The following is a 3,775-nucleotide window of genomic DNA, read 5'->3' on the forward strand; positions in this document are numbered from 1 at the left end:
TTGTAATTCAATTACAAATTATGTATCCATTTCATATTTCTATAAAAATTTGCATTACATCAGCCAAATTACCTCTTATTTTTCCTATAAAAATATATAAATTTTGAATTCTCCAATATAATTCGACATTGTGGCTTCAATATTCAATAACATCACTCTAAACATAAAATATTTCTCAATTTCCCCATATCAAAGGAAATTTATTACTCGATTTATCATGTCTATTACTTTGTGTAATCATTATTACAAAAATAAGAATGCAGTTGACAAACATTTCATGAAGACCTTATATATTAGGATTTATTTCAATGATTATGTCTTAATCATACAATTTACCTATAAAAATAAACGTGGTTACTAAACTATTTGAATGTTCAATTTTAAAAAAATGTATTCAATTACAACACTCGAATAAACACAATTGCGAAATACTCTTATTTAATACAAAAGTACTATATTTGATAAATATAATATACAACTACACATTACAAACAATAGGAAAGCGAATTGACAAGCACGAGAGTGCTTGTCAACACGCTAGTATAGAACATGGCACAACCTCTTGAATATTGCCATGACATAGAACATGACAGTTTTTTAACCTTTGAAAACATTTTTCGTTAACTTCTTATGTAACTTCCCTCCTTATAAGATGCAGATTTTTAACTTCTTAGTATTGTTGTTCAGACTATTGAAGTGCATAAAATAAAATGTATATTTGCACTGCTACATAAAACGTGGCATTAAAAATTATTCAGGTAAAAATTATCAAAATCAAGTTTATCAGCAGATTTTACGTTTCTATTTAACCTTATATCCCTTGGTGAACAATTGGTCATGATTCACTTCATCTTTTCAAGTTCACGTCCATAAGAATGGTGCATTTATGCATACATGATGGAAAGCAGTGACTTCAGTATAACCATTTATCATATAAAAATTATTCAGGTAAAAATTATATCTATAAATACTAGTGTATATAGGCACTTTGTGCCTGCCGGCGAATATTGTGTGATACTACATATTCAATTTTTATATATTTCATTTTTTTTAATTAAAATGTATTTTTGTGTTCGGTGTACTCTATATTATATTTTTTTTGTTTACGATAATTTTTAATTTAAGGTGAGATATGTGGTTAATTAATGTATTGGTGGTAGTTGCTTATGATTATATAGTTTTTTTGTAAAAATTATGTTAAGGGTAATATAGGAAATGAAAATTACACCATGAAGGAAGTTATTTCAAGTTTTGGCTTTATAGAAGTATAGATATAGTTTTTTTGTAAAAATTAAATAATGTTAAGGGTAATATAGGAAATGAAAATTACACCATGAGGGAAGTTATTTCAAGTTTTGGCTTTATACATAGTATACATATGAAAATCATAGTAAAAATTATTCAAGTCTGTTATACTATGATATGATGCTGGTTATTTGTGATGAATACATGGAACATGCATTGAGTTATAATGTTATATATGGTTTTTTGGTAAAAAAAGAAAGATTGTGAGGGCAAAATAGAGAACCAGAAATTATACCTTGATGAGATAGATGGTTACAATAAGTTTTAGCTTTATCCAAAACTTGAAATAATTTCTCTCATGGTATAATTTTCATTTCCTATTTTACCCTTCACATTATTTAATTTTTACAAAAAAATTATATAATCCTAAGAAACCACCACTAATACATTAATTAACCACATATCTCACCTTAAATTAAACATTATCATAAACACAAAAAATATAATATAAAATACACCGAACACAACAAATACATTATAATTCAAAAAAAATGAAATATATAAAAATTGAATTTGTAGTATCACACAATATTCGTCGGCAGACACAAAGTGCCTGTACACACTAGTTAAGTAGTATAGAAGTATAAATGTTATATACTTATTAAAAAAATATAAAAATGCATAAATTTTACATAATGCTACTACATTATGATCTATAACTGCATTTTCAATCATCAATTAAAATAATAATAAATGATGTAGGATGCATGAACTATATATAAATCTTTATACCCTTAACAAAAATTAGTTTTTATGATTCATCTTTTATTAGATTTCAATTTTTTTTTTGTTACATGGTGGATTTCAATTGATGTAAACAGAACCAGAACACAACACACTCATCATGGCTTCTCTATCGCTCTCTCAATCTTCCTGTCTTTTTCACCAAAATCTTTCTCTCTCTTCCAGATCCCTCAACTTTCCTCGCTTCAATCTCCCTCTCCCAAATCAACCCTCTTCCTTAAGTACTTCATTCCCCTCTCTTTTTTTCTCTCTTTCGTAAATCCATTTGTTGTTATATTCTTTCGGGGTCTGAAAATTTGATGCAAAAGTTTGATTTTTATTGCAGATTTGCGTTTTTCTGCCAAAAGGGTAGTTGGCTCCGTGCCAAAAGCCACTGGAAGTGCTTTGGAAACAAATTCAAGGTCACCCATTTCAGCGGGAAAGTCCACAAATCCCATTGTTGTTATTGACAACTATGATAGCTTTACCTATAACCTTTGCCAGGTTCATTCTTTATTCTATTTGTCTAATTTTATATTGTTTGATGTTTAATTGTTTCATATGCATATATCTGAACTGCTTTGTTAAAATTCCTGTGAGTTGACTAATTTAAATTTAGAATGAATATTCAATTTGGTCCATATAAATTTCCGTGTGTGACATTTTGATCCTCAAAAGGTAAAAAATCAAAACTAGTATCCAAAGATCGGGAATTTGTGTCAAAATAGTCTCGGGTCATAAAAAATACTATAAGAGATTAAGTAAGGTCCCACACTAGGCTCTCATGATAACTAAAAAGTCAAGGGTTCAATTTCTGAAAGCAACACTTGTTAGGAAAGACAATTACAAATTCCGAAAAGGGTTAATTCCTATCCAAAAAAGGTGAAAAAATATCATTGATAGTATAAAAAATCAATATAAATAATGATTATTACGCGAACAACAATATATACATATGATGAATTTGTCCCTATAGATCAATCACTAAAATCCATTATAAAATAATAATAAGATAGATTATATTAATCTTGAAGTAACAATATATATAGAAGATATTTGTTTCAAAATAAGTATATAAATATGTGAATATATACCTATGTGGTAGTGAGCATGAAAATATTTTTTCGTATACATAAGCTATTACATGTGCAATGATATTTGGCATTATTATGACTAACCTGATACTACTATCACAACGCAAATTAATAAATTGATATTCCTTCCTTCTTATTATTACGAGTATTTTTATCATCTATAATTCTATATGATTACCTGTTGACGTATCGGTCAAAATGCAAATTAATAATATAATAATGTCTTCTGCCTATAGACATGTCCTATTTATCTTATAATTATTAATCAAAAGGCAAAAATCTTTTGTTATTTCCAAAAGGCAAACACGATGCTTTAAACATTAATATTTAGAAAAGTAACTTCAGATTATCTATTTTACTCTGTATCTATACATTTTATTTTTATTTTTCATAGTTCATCACCTTTTTAAGGGGTATTAATCATATAATTTAATATCTATGCATTGTCAGTGTAAAGTTTTTTACACTCACACTGCATCATTCAATATTGATTTGTATTATTTTTGTTTAAGAATCAATGATAATTTATACTATCAGTATATAGATATTAAATCTTTAATCATATATGTTCAATATCTATATTACTATAAAGGATTTGGGTAAGTTTCCTAACTCTCCTTTTCATATGGGCAAGTTTTTATTTATTCTATGCA

The 3,775-nt window shown here is 27.1% G+C and overlaps 1 long non-coding RNA gene across 1 annotated transcript; it reads left to right on the plus strand.

The window, feature by feature from the left end:
* Window positions 2,067-2,476, plus strand: LOC109362012. The gene is made up of 2 exons (XR_002109337.1): window positions 2,067-2,270; window positions 2,375-2,476. It is a non-coding gene; the product is annotated as an uncharacterized LOC109362012 (long non-coding RNA).

The sequence above is a fragment of the Lupinus angustifolius genome, chromosome LG12 (assembly GCF_001865875.1).
Source record: "Lupinus angustifolius cultivar Tanjil chromosome LG12, LupAngTanjil_v1.0, whole genome shotgun sequence".
NCBI classification, from domain to species: Eukaryota; Viridiplantae; Streptophyta; class Magnoliopsida; order Fabales; family Fabaceae; genus Lupinus; species Lupinus angustifolius.